This window comes from Trichomycterus rosablanca, chromosome 6, assembly GCF_030014385.1.
Source record: "Trichomycterus rosablanca isolate fTriRos1 chromosome 6, fTriRos1.hap1, whole genome shotgun sequence".
NCBI lineage: Eukaryota > Metazoa > Chordata > Actinopteri > Siluriformes > Trichomycteridae > Trichomycterus > Trichomycterus rosablanca.
Genome location: NC_085993.1, coordinates 662,501 through 681,632, shown reverse-complemented (window position 1 = coordinate 681,632; position 19,132 = coordinate 662,501).

Here is a 19,132-nt window from a genome sequence, read left to right as displayed (position 1 = left end):
GCCTACAGACTCATGACTTGACTCGCACTTTATGACCTAAAGTCTTGTGACTTGACTCGTTCTCTATAGCCTAAAGACTCATGACTTGACTTATACTCTAGTGTAAAGACTCCAGATTTAACTGAAACCCTATAGCATAAAGACTCAAAACTTGACTTAGACTCTACAGCCTAAAGACTTGTGACATGACCTGGACTCAGGTCTAAAGACCCTTGACTTGACTTATACTCTAGCGTAAAGACTCGTGACTTAACCCGGACTCTATAGCTATAGTCTAAAGACTTGACTCAGACTCTATAGAAAACTCATGACTTGGACTCTATAGCCTAAAGACTCGTGACTTGACTCAGACTCTAGTCTAAAGACTCGTGACTTGACTCAGACTAAAGACTCGTGACTTGATTCTGACTCTAAAGACTCATGACTTGACTCAGACTCTATAGTCTAAAGACTCATGACTTGACTTATACTCTAGTGTAAAGACTCATGACTTGACTCGGACTCTATAGTCTAAAGACTCATGACTTGACTTATACTCTAGTGTAAAGACTCATGACTTGACTCGAACTCTATAGTCTAAAGACTTGACTTAGACTCTATAGCCTAAAGACTCGTGACTTGACTCAGACTCTAGTCTAAAGACTCGTGACTTGACTCAGACTAAAGACTCGTGACTTGATTCTGACTCTAAAGACTCGTGACTTGACTCAGACTCGTATTCGGTGACTTGTGAGCGCCTCTGATGTGTGTTTCCTCAGTACGAGTCTTGTTTGAGGCCTGTGTTTGGATTAGCGAGTGGAAGCGTTCGCTCCCTATCAGGATCACTCATCCCTCCCTGCCTCGTTCCCCTGACTTTCAGATGTTGGCATCTAATTTGTGTTTGTAATTGCGGGCGTTTGATTAAACGCAGCCCCGAGTGTCGGGAGCGTTACCAGCTGCCGTGTGTTCGGCGGCACCGCGCCGCGTCTCCATTTCCATAATCGTATTTTTTTGTTTTGTCGTTCCAGGCGCTCGCGCCTCGTCTTCACCTCCGACGCCGCCCCGATTGCATCTGCCCTCGCCCGCCCGATCTCGCCTCACGAGTTCTTTCCTCACGCCGTTCCCGCCGCGTGACCTTTAATCTCAGACTAGCAGAACGCTCGCGACGATCACGCTTGTCACTTCAGAAATTGTAATCTCCTCTGAAAAGTCTCTGCGAGTGGAGCTGGATTAGCGGGAGATAATTAATCATATCCAGCTGCACCAAAAACACGTTCTGTTTACATGTTTGGGATTTACTGGCAATCAGGAGAAAATTCTGCACGGGGATCTTTACACAAGGTGAGAGGCGCTTCCTGCACCCGCTGATCGCACCTCGGAGAAACGGTGGAGGGGAAAACAAGTTCCAAACCCAAAAACACCGGCATGAAACTTTCAGAGAGAGCGAGACGAATCCCCACACGCCTGGTAGAGAAGAAATCGAACCTATGATGCAGAATCTCGAATCTCAATTTGGAAAATATGAGGTCTGTACCCCAGTATGGAGAAACAGGGGGCAGCACAGGGAGACGCTGCCATTTCGTGATGGGGTTCCGGTCCGATGGCATCACCTGCATCAAAACCAAACTCTCAGAAAACGGGACCAAAGAACTTGAGATCCCCGAGCACTCATTTATGGGGCGAGTCTCACCCCCGAAAGCTGGCACATCACGCCGTGACATGGGAAACGATGGAGTGACGGGGAAGGACACGCCTCGCTAAAGAGAGAGCGAGACAAATCCCCACACACTTGGTACAGAAGAAACAAACTAAAATTGGGAGAATTTGGAAAATATGAGGTGCGTAACCAGCTACAGAGAAACAGGGGGCGGCACAGGGAGACGCTGCCAGTTTGTGATGGGGTTACGGTCCGTGGGCATCACCATGCCCAAACCAAACTCTTGTTTGTAGGACCGGAGAACTTGAACATGAGACCCCCGAGCACTCAATTACAGGGTGAGAGAGATCCCCACACACCTGGTACAGAAGAAACAAACTACACACCTACGAAGGACTACGAAGGATGCACCTCACGAAAGAGAGAGCGAGACGAATCCCCACACACCTGGTACAGAAGACATCGAACCTTTGATGCAGAATCTAAAATCAGGATAAAATAAAACTGTTGCTGAATAAACACAGACTACAAAGTGGAGAATGTGGTTCTATCAGCTGGTGTTGAGTGGAGGTTCTTGATGGCGTCTGAGGGATGGAAGATCACGAGCGTTCAGATTAAGCTGCACCCTCCACCTTTACACACTGAAATTCCTCCTGATTCCTTGAATGGTTTAATGATATTCTGCACTGTAGAGGGAGAACATGCAAATCCCTTCCAATCTTTCTTTGAGGTTCATTGTTTTTAAACATTTCAATCATTTTCTCACACATTTGTGGACAAACTGGATCCTCTGATCATCTTTACTCATCAGAGACTCTCAGCCTTTCCTGGATGCTGCTTTTGTACCAAACCATGATCACAATCACCTGTTCACAATCACCTGTTTAAAATCACATCATTATTTAGTGTTTTCAGCCCTAAATTACCCCCGTCCCAACTTTTTTTGGAATGTGTTGCAGGTCTGAAATGCAGGAATGGATGTTTATTAATAAATGAAATGAAGTTGAGCAGATAAAAGTCAGTCAGTGTAAGAAACTCTGCATTTTCCACACTGTCCCAACTTTATCTGGGGTTGATTTGGGGTTGTAATATAAATGATTGAAATGTTTAAAAACGATGAACCTCAAAGGAAGATTGGAGGGGATTTGCATGTTCTCCCTCTACAGTGCATAATATCAATAAACCATTTAAGGAATCATGAGGAATTTTACTGTGCAAAAGAAGCCTTGTGGTAACCATGTCCATAAGTGGCGTCAGGATCTCTGGGCTCGGAGGCGTCTGGGATGGACCATCACACAGCAAAAACGTCTACTGTGGACAGACGGATCACAATTCTAGATTTTTTTTTGTTTAGATTAGGAATCGTCTCATTTTTTAAAACTCATGTTTATTACGTTTAATAATCAAGTTTTTAACGTTGAGTTGTAATGCAGGAACCTCAGGGTCTGAACGTTTCTATAGAGAATAACAGAATCAGCCGGGTGAGCTTTATTTTCTCAAACTAAAGCATCAATTTGGGCTTTTTGTGTTGGTATTATTTTTTTATTTTGAAATAAGAGGAGCTTCTTTATTCTTCTGCAGGATTGAGCTCAGGTTGCTCCATGAAAAGGACTAAAGGAGAGAGAAGATAAAGAATGAAAACATTTACCTTTTCAATTACCCCCAGCTCCTTCACCTTCTCCATCCAACCCACGTTCTCAGAAAAACGAACCGGAGGGGACGGTGGGGGTGCTTTTCAGATGCATATCCGCCCCGCCGAACCCCCCGCCCGCCCGTTCCCGTCTAATTCTCCTCCTAATGTCTCGTCCGCCACTTTTATGCATGAAACACAGAAGTGGATTGAAAGCGTTCGGCCGGCATTCAGGCGGCGGAGAAAGGAGATCCTCCGAGCTTTATTAGATATGAAGATCTACAATAAAAATCAATTTCTGCTCTCTTTATGCGCTTTAAATGACAAAGCTCGGGCCCCCATTCAGCTGCCATTGTGTGGCAGGAAAAGTAATTTGGCGGCGCTGGGCGAGACAAGGGCGCCGCTCTACTTTCTGACCTGCGATTGCAGATTCTAATATGATACAGACCTGCCGAGATAATGGCCGCCACTTAATATCATCACAGGAGAGGAGGGAAAAGTTATCTCAAATCATTCTGGGTGTGTGTGTGGTGTGTGTGTGTGTGTGTGTGTGTGTGTGTGTGTGTGTGTGTGTGTGTGTGTGTGGTGTGGGGTTAAACACTTCTGGTGGCGGAATACTAAGCAGGCGTAGACAGATGGGTCTCCTCTGGGTGCGTACCACCTTAAAAATGAATCAACAGGGTCTGTTTCACCCTTCCTGTGTTAGGTGGCGCTACAGAGCATCATACACTCGCATATTTGATTCGGGCGCCCTTCCTGACTCGACCCTCCTGTTGATCCGGGCTCGGGACCTGCACTAGGGTGCACTTACATGATGTGTGTCCCCTACACTGACTCGGTTCGGTTCTCTCCTTCTGTATTTGTCAGCCCAGTCTGGGATTTGAACCCCTGGAATTCAGGCAGTGCAACACCAGCAACACTCATACCCATCACAGGACACACACACAGAGTAGTTTCTAGTAGCTCCAGTCATCCTTACTGCATGTCTTTGGACTGTGGGAGAAAACCGGAGCTCCCGGAGGAAACTCACACAGACACGAGGAGAACATGCAGACTCCACCCGGGATTCGAACCCAGGACCCTATAACGGAAAATTTTTGCTTATAAACGAGTTTATATAGTGTCGATAAATAAATCGATCCACATGAATTTCTAGTTACACAGTCATAAGGTTGCCAGGTCTTCTGGGTTCTATTGGTACCGCTACCCAAAAAACACCCCCAAGGGGCGCTAGCACACCAGCACTGAGACCTCACCAGTGTGTGAATCTGATCTGAATCTGCATCAGTGTGGAATAAGCGTCAGATCCAGGGTTACAGCTCCACATGTATCTGTGTTTATCTGGATTCTCCTTCCTGTTTCACTTTTAAACTTGTGTTACAGCTCCAGCTTCTGAGAAACGGTGAGAATCAGAATCAGCTTCTCCCAGAGTCTAAAACACTTCTGGTTGAAAATAAAGCTTAACGTGGTTTAATGTAGTAAAAGAAGGAGACAGGAGCACTAAACTTCTCTTCATTATTACTGCTCATAAGTTCCTCCACTAATCACATTCCTCACTCGCTGTTTTACTACAATAAGTCACGCTAAGTTTTGTGCACCGCCGTCACACTTCATAGGAAATAACGGCACAGCGGCGCAGAAGCGGTTTTGTCACTTCTCATGTGAATGCGCCGGTACTGAAGGGAATACGGTATTCCAACATTAAGCATCTCCAGCATTAAGAAGCTTCAGAAAACAATAAAGAAGTCAAACTAAAGTGCAGCTTTTATTGTATTTTTATTGATGTGTAACTGTTTGTAATTGTATTTCAGTGTGTTTATATTATATTTGTGTTATTTACATGAGACTAAAATATCTGCAGCTCCACGGGACCATGGACGCATTAACAGGTTTCCCAAACATCCTTATGGGAGAAAATACCTCGAAACTCAACGTCTTTAAAACTCAACACCACTCCAGAACCGACTGACGTCTTTTTTTAAGGTACCGCTGTGTATCACAAAAATAATTATAATTTAAAAATGTGGAAAGAAGGTAGAACAGATGAGACTTTCAGCTCATAAAGTCTTAATCGATAAGCTCGATAAACAAAACACGAGACTACAAAGAAATGGAGAGTGATAGGTAAGCAAGAGTATCAATAAGTGTTCTGTTAGCAACCAATGCCAGCTACTCAATCCACCAACTGGTGACAGCCGAGCTCTCGGAATAATAAACAAAGGAATGGAACGAGGCAAAGCCAGGAAAAACGGTGAGCCACTCTGTTACCTGGACGCCATGTGCATCCAGGATGGCATACTAGCGTGGCAGCTATATAGCTGGAGCCCTCGGTGCCACCACACCACTGAAGGCAGCTTGTGTCGAGCTGTGCATATCCAAGGTCTCCAGAAATGGGGTTCGTATGACCAAATTATTCTTAATTATTCGTTCTTCCAAGCTGTGGTAAGATCAGTCCATCAGTTTTGTTGTGTCACATTTCATGCCAACCGCTCCCCTCTCCCCTACAGTCAACACATGTGCGTTGGGGATGAAGTGAACAACACCGCCGCTCAGGAAGAGCTTTGCATGGCTTAACCTTTGACCCACGGGTCACTTTCATGGACTGTTTTGACCCACCAGGCCCCAATGACAGGACGTGTGTGTGTGGGGTACGTTTGGAGTATAGAATGTAAAGTAAGACCCGCCACAAGAACCCGCCAATCAGAACCTGACTGAATGACAATATGAGTATAACAGAGGAGGGTGAGGGCAGGATCACTGTAACCGGGGGGTAAAAAACCTGAAATTAAGACACGGAGACGCAAAAGAAAAGAAAAGAAAAGCTGAGAGCTCGGCTCATGTCTAATAGAGTTTAACTGATATTTAATATTTCTACTCTCTCACTGTGTCTCTCTCTGTCTCTCTCTCTCTCTCTCTCTGCTTTTGTCGGCACTTCAAAAAGAATTCTAATGAAGTGGAAATTAAAAGGAGCGCAGATTGGGGCCGGCGAGAGAGGCGTCCTAATCCCGCTATCTCTCAATAATTCAAAGTCTCTTTTCTTTTCTGAATAAAAAAGTGGGATTAATGTGCGGTGGTGAAGCGGTGGTGAAGCTGTCCTCTCTGCTTGATGTTTAAATAAATCCCGGCTCGTACGCCGGACGCCGGTTCTGATGTGAAACCAGGCTCGGTGTGGATTCCCTCCTGTGCCCTGTTCCTTTATTCTCATTCTCTGGCTTTCTGTTGTGGAGAGAGACATGAGAGAGAAGCAGCGCCACCAGAGAGCTGGTATCGCCAAAACCTGCCCGGTACACTTGGTACACTCGATACACTCAGTACGCTTGGTGCAGTTGGAACACTTGGTACACTTGGTGTGGTTGGTATGCTTGGAATACTTGGTAAGATTGGAATGCTGGGTACACCTGGCACATTTAGTATGCTTGGTACATTTGGAACGCTCGGAATACTTGGAACACTTGGTACTTTTGGTACACTTGGAACACTTGGTACACTTGGTACACTTGGTACTTTTGGTACACTTGGTACACTTGGAACACTTGGAACACTTGGTACACTTGGAACACTTGGAACACTTGGTACACTTGGTACTTTTGGAACACTTGGTATACTTGGTACGCTTGGTTCTTTTGGTACACTTGGTACACTTGGTACGCTTGGTACTTTTGGAACACTTGGTATACTTGGTACACTTGGTACACTTGGTACGCTTGGTACTTTTGGAACACTTGGTATACTTGGTACACTTGGAACACTTGGTACACTTGGTACGCTTGGTACTTTTGGAACACTTGGTATACTTGGTACACTTGGAACACTTGGTACGTTTGGTTCTTTTGGTACACTTGGTACACTTGGTACTTTTGGAACACTTGGTATACTTGGTACACTTGGAACACTTGGTACGCTTGGTTCTTTTGGTACACTTGGTACGCTTGGTACTTTTGGAACACTTGGTACACTTGGTACACTTGGAACGCTTGGAACGCTTGGTACACTTGGTACACTTGGTACGCTTGGAACGCTTGGAACGCTTGGGACACTCAGTACTTTTGGAACACTTGGAACACTTGGTACACTTGGTACGCTTGGAACGCTTGGAACGCTTGGGACACTCAGTACTTTTGGAACACTTGGAACACTTGGTACACTTGGTACGCTTGGTACTTTTGGAACACTTGGTACACTTGGTACACTTGGTATGCTTGGGACACTCAGTACTTTTGGAACACTTGGAACACTTGGAACACTTGGAACACTTGGTACGCTTGGTACTTTTGGAACACTTGGAACACTTGGTACACTTGGTACACTTGGTACACTTGGTATGCTTAGAACGCTTGGTACTTTTGGAACACTTGGAACACTTGGTACACTTGGTATGCTTAGAACGCTTGGTACTTTTGGAACACTCAGTACACTTGGTACACTTGGCACACTTGGTACGTTTGGCACACTTGGTACATTTGGTACACTTGGAATGCTCTGTACGCTTGGTATTTTTGGTACACTTGGTACACACAGTACACTTGGTATATCCAGTATGTATACCCAATACACGGCCCTATCACAGGCACCAAGGAGCTCTAAGCACCATCTCAATAAAAAAATGCCCCCTTTAAATACTCTGTGAAGATATTAGGACACTAAAAAGCACCTAACAAAAGTGAGAGTGACATAATTATCCAAACTGGAAATGTGCATTCTGTATAGTCACCTACACTATATGGTCAAAATTATGTGGACATCAGGGCATAAGCTTGTCTGAGATTTGGTTTAAAAAACCGTCCAATCTTTTATGAATTCTTTTATTCAAATGTTAAAATCGTTAAGTCAGATACTGTGTTTAGATGAGAAGGTCTGGTTTGCAAGTGCACAGTCCGGTTTCTCCAAAGGTTTTCGGCAGGGTTGAGGTCTACAGGGGTTGGACAAAATAACTGAAACGCCTGTCATTTTAGTGTGGGAGGTTTCATGGCTAAATTGGACCAGTCTGGTGGCCAATCTTCATTAATTGCACATTGCACCAGTAAGAGCAGAGTGTGAAGGTTCAATTAGCAGGGTAAGAGCACAGTTTTGCTCAAAATATTGCAATGCACACAACATTATGGGTGACATACCAGAGTTCAAAAGAGGACAAATTGTTGGTGCACGTCTTGCTGGCGCATCTGTGACCAAGACAGCAAGTCTTTGTGATGTATCAAGAGCCACGGTATCCAGGGTAATGTCAGCATACCACCAAGAAGGACAAACCACATCCAACAGGATTAACTGTGGACGCAAGAGGAAGCTGTCTGAAAGGGATGTTCGGGTGCTAACCCGGATTGTATCCAAAAAACATAAAACCACGGCTGCCCAAATCACGGCAGAATTAAATGTGCACCTCGACTCTCCTGTTTCCACCAGAACTGTCCGTCGGGAGCTCCACAGGGTCGATATACACGGCCGGGCTGCTACAGCCAAACCTTTGGTCACTCGTGCCGATGCCAAACGTCGGTTTCAATGGTGCAAGGAGCGCAAATCTTGGGCTGTGGACAATGTGAAACATGTATTGTTCTCTGATGAGTCCACCTTTACTGTTTTCCCCACATCCGGGAGAGTTACGGTGTGGAGAAGCCCCAAAGAAGCGTACCACCCAGACTGTTGCATGCCCAGAGTGAAGCATGGGGGTGGATCAGTGATGGTTTGGGCTGCCATATCATGGCATTCCCTTGGCCCGATACTTGTGCTAGATGGGCGCGTCACTGCCAAGGACTACCGAACCATTCTGGAGGACCATGTGCATCCAATGGCGGTGCCGTGTATCAGGATGACAATGCACCAATACACACAGCAAGACTGGTGAAAGATTGGTTTGATGAACATGAAAGTGAAGTTGAACATCTCCCATGGCCTGCACAGTCACCAGATCTAAATATTATTGAGCCACTTTGGGGTGTTTTGGAGAAGCGAGTCAGGAAACGTTTTCCTCCACCAGCATCACGTAGTGACCTGGCCACTATCCTGCAAGAAGAATGGCTTAAAATCCCTCTGACCACTGTGCAGGACTTGTATATGTCATTTCCAAGACGAATTGACGCTGTATTGGCCGCAAAAGGAGGCCCTACACCATACTAATACATTATTGTGGTCTAAAACCAGGTGTTTCAGTTATTTTGTCCAACCCCTGTATATGCAGGCTACTTGAGCTCTTCTACACCAAACACGACCTCTTGTGGTGCACGGAGGCATGTTATTATTTAAATGTTATTTATTTTATACATGATGGAAACAAACACGTTAATAATGTAATAAATGTTAGGGTGGACATGCCGTATTTGAGCTGTACAGTACCTAGTATCCTCTAAAGCAGTATCCACTCTCGGCGTGAGGACGTACCTGCTTCATTCACGGCTCTTTTTCTTCAGGTAGAAATAAGCATCTTGATCTGTTGAACCAGCTGAAATGAGATTGACTCGGCCCGCGCCAGGTTAGGCCCGTTTAAAGCCCGCCGCCGTCTCTTCTCACCGGGCTGTATTGCTTCTCGAGGAAATATCTACTCTGTGCCTTATCGAATCATAAAAAATATAAAATCATAGCGAGCGCGTTCACGGGGGACCACAGGGGGAGCGAGGGCGACGGGACGGTGCACGTGAGGATCCCCGACGGCGACGTGAAGTCATTCCAGAAGAAGCTGTCCTATTTTTATTTATATATCCGGCTCGCTCTGTTTCGTGGTACGTACCGTTTGAGGGGCCGGCGTTACGCCCGCGCCGGGGCGGAAACCATTTGCATTGCTAAACCCGGACGTGTGACTCCAGGCGCTCTGCGATGATACTTTATTCTGAAGCGTTTGGCGAGCCATTATCGCTCTGGCCTCGCTCTGTCGTGCCTCGACCACACATGCGTACGCATTCGGGCTTATCGTCGACAGCATCTACTGCAACCCTCGCCCGGTGTGGTGCGGTGCTACAGCACGGACGGGGGGTGACGGGGGGTGGTTGTTTCTGCAGGGGTGTATCGCCATGTAATTGTGCCGGTGAGCGCTCAATAGCATCTTAAAGCGAGCAGGCAATCTCCAAAGCAGCACAGCTCTGGGAGGGAAAGGCCCCGTGGCTATAGGGAGCCTAATAGGAACTCCTTTCTGCTGGAGATAAATGGAGAAAGTTGCTTTTATTTCTCCCAGCCGGCTGTTCCGGACCGGGGCTATTAAAGCGCGCCGACGCTATTCATCCCTCCAAAAAGGATTGTAAAGCGCACAGGGACGAGGGCAGGACAGGAGACGGACAGGAGAGGGAAGGGAGCGCGGCGGGCGCTAGAAATTGGCAAAATCAGAAGGTCGAATTGTTTATCTGTTTTATTCCCACATGGTTCTCCTCGTGTCTTCTTGAACCGTTATTTTTTTTAAACCAGTCGTCGAGTCTTACTTGACTTTGTGGCCAAACTTGCACCCTCCTCACTTGACATTCGGTGTCTCCGGAGTGACTCCTTTCTCTCCCTGCGAAGGTGAGCCGGCACAGAGTTCTACACCGAGATAAAACCCGAGCAGCAGCAATAGGCCGTCACGTCGCCTAATCTTCCAGAGCTCACCCAACAATATATCGCTCCCCGGCTGCGCTCGGCATTATCTCCGGCTCTTGTCTTATCCGGCGTTTAAGGAAGCCTCCTGAAGCGTGCTGCATCAGCTTATCTGAGGAGCACAAAGCACCCTGGAAAGACCCCGTAATCACTTTTAAACGACCGCGCAGGCAAATGTCGCGGCCCGTCAGGACACAACCGTACAGAACAGCCGAAGATCCGGTGTTTTATTCAGAGCTGCGCGATTTTAATTCGTAAGGAACCAAAGATGGTGCGATGTGGACAGTTGTGAGGAGTGTCAAGGACTTGCTGTTCATGGCAGGCCAGTCTAGCACCTGCACTCTCTTTATATCAGAGATGTTCACAAGTCACAAAATACGAGTCCGAGTCAAGTCACGAGTCAATATAATCTACACAAAACATATATGGGAAATGTAGCGTAGAAATAAAGAAATAATCTGTACGTTCAGATAAAAACAACAACAGATTAGCGAGTGTATTTAGCCGTTTTACTTCGTGTCTTTACTTTCCTAGGTACCGTTTTCATTGTGAATCACGGCACAGCGGGCAAAATCCCAAACACAGCAAAAACAATCATAACCGCTGCTTACCTTAGCTTCTGTTCTTCCAGATGCTATTACATTTATAAGCGTGCGTCCCATTAGGAACAGAATCCGTTATTTTGTAAATGTGCTTATAATTAAAAACCTCCAAACTTTTCCTGGTTGTGAAGTAAAACAGGAAGTCGTTAGAAAGCCGATCGAGCGTTTCATTACCACGTCATCATAATCATATTATTATTATTATTATTATTATTATTAATGAATCATTATTATTATTATTATTATTATTATTATTATTATTAATGAATCATCATTATTATTATTATTAATGAATCATTATTATTATTATTATTATTATTATTAATGAATCATCATTATTATTATTATTAATAATGAATCATTATTATTATTATTATTATTATTAATGAATCATTATTATTATTATTATTATTAATGAATCATTATTATTATTATTATTATTATTATTAATGAAGCATATTTTTATATTATTATTATTATTATTAATGAATTATTATTATTATTATTATTAATGAAGCATATTTTTATATTATTATTATTATTATTAATGAATTATTATTATTATTAATGAAGCATATTTTTATATTATTATTATTATTAATGAATTATTATTATTATTATTATTATTATTAATGAAGCATATTTTTATATTATTATTATTATTATTAATGAATTATTATTATTATTATTATTATTAATGAAGCATATTATTATATTATTATTATTATTATTATTATTATTAATGAATTATTATTATTATTATTATTATTAATTAAGCATATTATTATATTATTATTATATTATTATTATTAATGAATTATTATTATTATTATTATTATTAATGAAGCATATTATTATTAGTAGTAGTAGTAGCATTAGTATTATTAATATAATTTTATTTTTTATTAGCATTAGCACCTCTCAGGTATAAGACAGTGAACACTTTGATGTTTGAGATGAAACTATATAATTAAGAAGGAAGAGTAACTGCAGGACGAATCACACTGACCCGGATAAACACCACCATGTTCAGATCATCTCTGACCTTCAGCCTCAAAAAAGGTATTTAGTGTAAATAATTCCACTCAGCCTGTATCACTCAGTGGCTTCATTAGTCCTCATACACTATATGGCCAAAAGTATGTGGACACCCCTCTGAGTTTCTGAGTTTATGTGTGTTTAGCAGCACCCATTACTAACAGCTATATAAAATCAATAATATAAAAGTAAATCACAAGATTTTAACTTTTTGCAACACTTTGGAGAATTCCAGTATATTTTAAGTATGAATGTGCTCTTGGGCATAAAGCAAGTTCCACAAATTTATGATTTGGTGGCTTCAACAGCCAAGGCCTCAACTCGACCCCACTGAAAACCTTTGGAATGACTTGGTACATTTACTGCAAGTCAAGCCTTCCTGCAGAACATCAGTACCTGTCCTCACAAATGATTTTTTTTAACTAAATGGGCACAAATTTCCACAGATACGATCCAAAGTGTGAATTTTTTTTACCAGAAGTCTTACCAGAATACTGGAGGCTTTTATTTCCGCAAAGAGTTTTTGACTCAGTATGACGGGAAATGGAGATAGTTTTGGAAGGTGATATGCAACTGGGTTGTAGGCGGGCGTCCACATACTTTTGACCATGACGTGTAGCTCTAGTGAGAAAACAAACTGTAAAAACAGAACATTATGAATAATTAACTCAACATTTGTACATTTTAATTAAAGATGTAATAAAAATAATTAACATGAAAGCGTCAGTACCAGTTGCAGCCACGTTTGGCGGTGATTCTGAAGCACTTCTTCTGGTACGAGCAGATTAAATGTCTCTGTTTGAACCTAAGACTGAGGTGAAGGAGGGTCACGATGTGATGAACGCCTCCACTGATCTGCTGCCATCTATTTCTGCACCAGCGTCCAAGAGGGACCGTACACATCAAACAAAGCCGAGCTTCACTCCTCGTAGTCCCATCGCTCAGTCTCTCTCACCGTCTCTGTATCCTTCTGTCCTCTCTCTGGATGAGGAATTCCATCGGTTCTGGGGCATCAATACCAGTCAGCCAGCTTAATACCAGTCATGTCATGGATTTCCTACCAGCAGGACTCAAGTCAAGTCAAGTCAAGTCAACTTGTCCTTCTGTTGTATTTTTATGAGCAGCCTGGTCCAGGTTTGGCTGAGGGATGTGTTGTAATAGGACTTTCACCAGGGCATTCTGGATGAGCGGACCATATAGAAGCACTTTGTAGTTCTACAATTACTGACTGTAGTCCATCTGTTTCTCTGCATGCTTTGTTACCCCCTTTCATGCTGTTCTTCAATGGTCAGGACCCCCACAGAGCAGGTATTATTTAGGTGGTGGATGATTCTCAGCACTGCAGTGACACTGACATGGTGCTGGTGTGTTAGTGTGTGTTGTGCTGGTATGAGTGGATCAGACACAGCAGCGCTGCTGGAGTTTTTAAACACCGTGTCCACTCACTGTCCACTCTATTAGACGCTCCTACCTAGTCGGTCCACCTTGTAGATGTAAAGTCAGAGACGATCGCTCATCTATTGCTGCTGTTTGAGTCGCTCATCTTCTAGACCTTCATCAGTGGTCACAGGACGCTGCCCACGGGGCGCTGTTGGCTGAATATTTTTGGTTGGTGGACGATTCGCAGTCCAGCAGTGACAGTGAGGTGTTTAAAAACTCTATCAGCACCAGCACAACACACACTAACACACCAGCACCATGTCAGTGTCACTGCAGTGCTGAGAATCATCCACCACCTAAATAATACCTGCTCTGTGGGGGTCCTGACCATTGAAGAACAGGGTGAAAGGGGGTAACAAAGCATGCAGAGAAACAGATGGACTACAGTCAGTAATTGTAGAACTACAAAGTGCTTCTATATGGTAAGTGGAGCTGATGAAATGGACAGTGAGTGTAGAAACAAGGAGGTGGTTTTAATGTTATGGCTCATCGGTGTATGTGGATAACTGAGTTGTCTTGCTCTGATTTGTGTCTATAACAGCCTCAGCTCTTCTGGGGTGCAAAAGAGCATTAGGTCAGGCTGAGTGATTTGGAAAGCAGCCTGTGCTTGTGTCCTAAGTTTAGTCTTAATCATAACCAGCCCTGGTGGAAGCATGAAGTTCCTACATCCTAGCATTTTAATCTGGATTACATTGGCATGGTTTAGTTTGCCCGGTGAAACACGCCGGTGCCTCTATTCTCTTGATTTGCTCTAGAAAAAACTGAGCGTTGGCCAGTGCGGGGGTGTAGAATTCCTCCTACGTTCGTTTCTGTCCCAGTTTGGGCTTTGCCAACTACGCTGATCCCATTTGTAAATGGGGGAAAAAGCCAAATGTGGAAATCAGGTACTATAAGAGCCAGATCCAGGTTCCAGGTGCCAAGTGATGCCCTCAATCTGATCAGATTACAGGAATTACACAAACAGATCATGACAATAAGCCCCATAAAAATTTATGGGTAATTGATTGTTGGGACTGGGAAGGGAATCCGGACGGGCATTTCTCCCGCCGTGGCTCAGTTTGGCAGGGCGCAGCGATCACACATGAGAAGCCTGGACGACCCAAAATCCGCCCAAGTCGTGGCTAATAATGTGTTGGCAAAGACTGGCACAGACTGGCACAGACTGGTCAGTGTCTGATCTCGTTATGGGGATTTGTGGGTGTAGATGCGGCCCAGTTTTGGGCAGCAATGTGCCAACAGCTCGGATCCCGTTTGTTCAGGGGTTCCTCCGAAGGAATTCCCACCATGATGAGCTTTTCCTGTGATTAGAATTCCGGACCCAAAGCTGGTCACACCGGGGGAACGTGTCGGATTAGAGGCAAATATAAACAAAATTCATTTGTAAAGTGTAAAAAAAATAATATAATGTAGTATAAGTTTTACACCTTAATTAGATATATTTTAGCATTAAAATATCATGGCATGAAAACTACAGCTGATAAAACACATGCATAGCACTTTGTAGTTCTACAATTACTGACTGTAGTCCATCTGTTTCTCTACATACCTTTTTAGCCCCCTTTCATGCTGTTCTTCAATGGTCAGGACCCCCACAGAGCAGGTATTATTTAGGTGGTGGATGATTCTCAGCACTGCAGTGACACTGACATGGTGGTGGTGTGTTAGTGTGTGTTGTGCTGGTATGAGTGGATCAGACACAGCAGCGCTGCTGGAGTTTTTAAAAACCTGTCGTATCTGTTCTCACAATGTCCAGACTTTATTCTGTCATATATTATCACAAAAATAATATTGTTTGTTTGTTCTGTTTAGGGTCGTGGTGGATCAGTGGTCACTCAGAAACTAGGCGAATCTACATCCTGGACAGGGCACACGTCCATATCACAGGGCATCACACACTCACGTATCTCAATTAGGGGCAATATAGAGCTTCCAGTGTGCCTATTTTTATTTTTTTGGAAGGTAAGAGCAAAACTGGAGAGGCTTAAAGACCGTAGGAAAAACCTGGACTGGAGTTAGGGTTCAAACCCGGGTCCTGAGGTTGCACGTTTCTGTGCAGCACACACTAAATGAAACCCGTCCTCCATCTGTCCTCCACTCCAGGGAAGAGCGACGGAACATCATAGAACGTCGTAGAGTCGTTCTTTCCTTAATTTATTAACAACAGCGTCGGAACGTGGAAGGAACCCGAGGTGAGGCGAGCGCCGCGCCCCTGCGTGTTTGATCTCTTTTTTACGGCGTGAACGAGACGCGGCCGGCGATGGTTCCACCATCCGTCCTGTAAAGCAGGTCAGCAGTGAGGTTCATCCTTATCACATGACTCACAGGAACGCGAGTCCGACGGCGAGGGCGGCGGGGGAACGGGAGATGGGGAGGAACGAGTGCCGCTCCAGCCCCGGGGGTGTGTGGGGGGTGGAGGGGGGTTTATAGTGAAACAGTAGTCCTCGGGCGGTCCCCGGCCGGGCGACAGGACGGTCAGAGAGAATACGGAGGTGTTAATGAAAGGGAGACGGGTCACGCCTCCATCATTCCTCTCTCAGATGGAGCGGGTACCGCCGGCGTGAGCTGTAATTTCTGCCCAGCCGAGCGTTCGCCTGAATAACCGGAAAAAACCTTTATTATTTTATTCTCTTATTTTAATATCTGTGTAAGTCACGCAGCTCACGCCGGGTTTCAGTACGAGTTTAGATAATAGAGGAGAAGAGAACGTACCTGAGTGTTTAACCGGTCAGTTACATTAATTACAGCTCTCACAGTAATGTGGTAATCAACCTCTTTCTGGGGTCTGATGTTCCTCCTTTTTGGGGTCTGATGTTCCTCCTTTTTGGGGTCTGATGTTCATGTTTCTCCTTTTTGGGGTCTGATGTTCCTCCTTTTTGGGGTCTGATGTTCCTTCTTTTTGGGGTCTGATGTTCATGTTCCTCCTCTTTGGGGTCTGATGTTCCTCCTTTTTGGGGTCTGATGTTCCTCCTTTTTGGGGTCTGATGTTCCTCCTTTTTGGGGTCTGATGTTCCTTCTTTTTGGGGTCTGATGTTCCTCCTTTTTGGGGTCTAATGTTCCTCCTTTTTGGAGTCTGATGTTCCTCCTTTTTGGGGTCTGATGTTCCTTCTTTCTGGGGTCTGATGTTCCTCCTTTTTGGGGTCTGATGTTCCTCCTTTTTGGGGTCTGATGTTCATGTTCCTCCTTTTTGGGGTCTGATGTTCCTCCTTTTTGGGGTCTGATGTTCCTCCTTTTTGGGGTCTGATGTTCCTTCTTTTTGGGGTCTGATGTTCCTCCTTTTTGGAGTCTGATGTTCCTTCTTTTTGGGGTCTAATGTTCCTCCTTTGTTGGGTGTGATGTTCTTTTTGGGTTCTGTAGTGACCCTGTGAAACGTAACCCAGACTCGTTTATAGCGGGCGTGTTATCTCACCAGCCACAACGGCGAGCGTAACTCCCGGCGGTCTCATACACCCGAACCCTTCAGGATTTCAGAAGCCGTTGTGATAGCTCCTCGATGCTCTCGCGCGGCTGAAAGACTCCGCCCGGTTCTCCCGCCGCCCGAGGCCACGTCCCGATTGTGATCCCATTCCTCTGTTTATCAAAGGCGGTTGACAGTGGCACCGAGGGCACCGAGCTGATGGCTTGATCGTGATGTTTCTGTCTGATAGCCGGCTAACCTTATCCCTCAATTCCACACACTCACTCACACACACACTCACACACACACACACACACACACACACACACTCACACACACACACACACACACACACTCACACACACACACACACACACTCACACACACACACACACTCACACACACACACACACACACACACACACTCACACACACACACACACACACACACACACACACACACACACACACACACTCACACACACACTGACAGGTATGATAGTCCCACCATTGTGCAGCACCGTCAGTAACCAGACACCGCGCATTTGCCGCTCACGCCAAAACGCTTCCAGCACCGGGCCCCTCACACAGAATAACCGGCCCCATACGCCCCCCTCTACTGGGTCCCAGCGTTAATCCTGGTCCTCACCTCACCCCCCAATCAGAAAGACAGAGAGAGAGAGAGACGGATAAATAACTAGCTCCGGGCTAAATGAGGCACTAGCATGCTAACACGCCGTGTTAAGTGGTAACTGATCTGTGGGTCCAGGTTTGGAGGAGGAGTGAAGCTGGGCAGACTGGTCTCTCTGATGGGTTTAATGGGGATTTGGATGCTAATGTTGCCTGGTCAGCCCAACACCAGTCCTGTAAATTTAGAGACCAGTTAAACCAGTCCGGACCAGCAAACCAGTGTTTCATCTACCAGTCATCCAATAATAATCAGAATCAGTTTATCTAAATGATGTTCCTCCTTTTTGAGGTCTGATGTTCTTCTTCTTTTTGGGGTCTGATGTTCCTCCTTTTTGAGGTCTGATGTTCCTCCTTTTTGAGGTCTGATGTTCCTTCTTTTTGGGGTCTGATGTTCTTCTTTTTGGGGTCTGATGTTCTTCTTTTTGGGGTCTGATGTTCCTGCTTTTTGGGGTCTGATGTTCCTGCTTTTTGGGGTCTGATGTTCCTTCTTTTTGGGGTCTGATGTTCCTGCTTTTTGGGGTATAATGTTCCTTCTTTTTGAGGTCTGATGTTCCTCTTTTTGGGGTCTGATGTTCCTGCTTTTTGGGGTCTGATGTTCCTGCTTTTTGGGGTCTGATGTTCCTTCTTTTTGGGGTCTGATGTTCCTGCTTTTTGGGGTCTAATGTTCCTTCTTTTTGGGGTCTGATGTTCCTCCTTTTTGGGGTCTGATGTTCTTCTTTTTGGGGTCTGATGTTCCTGCTTTTTGGGGTCAAATGTTCCTTCTTTTTGAGGTCTGATGTTCCTCTTTTTGGGGTCTGATGTTCCTGCTTTTTGGAGTCTGATGTTCCTGCTTTTTGGGGTCTGATGTTTTTCTTTTTGGGGTCTGATGTTCCTGCTTTTTGGGGTCTAATGTTCCTTCTTTTTGAGGTCTGATGTTCCTGCTTTTTGGGGTCTGATGTTCCTGCTTTTTGGGGTCTGATGTTCCTTCTTTTTGGGGTCTGATGTTCCTTCTTTTTGGGGTCTGATGTTCCTGCTTTTTGGGGTCTAATGTTCCTTCTTTTTGAGGTCTGATGTTCCTCCTTTTTGGGGTCTGATGTTCCTTCTTTTTGGGGTCTGATGTTCCTGCTTTTTGGGGTCTAATGTTCCTCCTTTTTGGGGTCTGATGTTCCTCTTTT